This window comes from Phytophthora parasitica, assembly GCF_000247585.1.
Source record: "Phytophthora parasitica INRA-310 unplaced genomic scaffold supercont2.55, whole genome shotgun sequence".
In the NCBI taxonomy this organism is placed as follows: Eukaryota; Oomycota; class Peronosporomycetes; order Peronosporales; family Peronosporaceae; genus Phytophthora; species Phytophthora nicotianae.
Window position 1 is genome coordinate 63053 of NW_008649041.1, and position 593 is coordinate 63645.

Sequence of the window (593 nt, forward strand, 5' to 3'; positions counted from 1 at the left end):
TGCTGAAATTTGAGTAAGCTGATGGGATTGCCATTGTGACTATAAAACAAAACGTTTGCGCACGACGCGCTAGGCACCTGCGTCTACATGGCCAACTCTGTCGTCGAGCCTTTCCAGTAAGGCAGGGGTCCCGAAAATGCAATTCTCAGATTAGTATTCTTTCAGAATGTCGAGAAATTGATAATTGTGTAATGGTTCTGGGCAATAACCTTGCCAGTCAAGCACGGAAGTACGACAATGGAAAACGGCGATTTTTCTATTCTTAAGTTCACATGTCAGTAAACAGCAACGCGTAAAAAAGGCGAACACTTGAAAAAATCGCCACAAAGCCAACACATTACCACTCTCTTACTACAAAACTACGATTTGAGCGAGTACGATACTCAAACTGTCAACACTGGTACAAGAAACATGGCTCACGAAATACGTACGGGAGTTGTGAATACACCTAAATCTGCGATTATGTCGGCATGGCTTGGAATTAGTTATAAATTAAGGATTCGAATGAAATGAGTATTATTATCCCTTCAGTGACGTGATTAGCTCCCTTTTTATATGCATCCGCGAGGCGCAGTCGCGAAGTGCACGCTGCG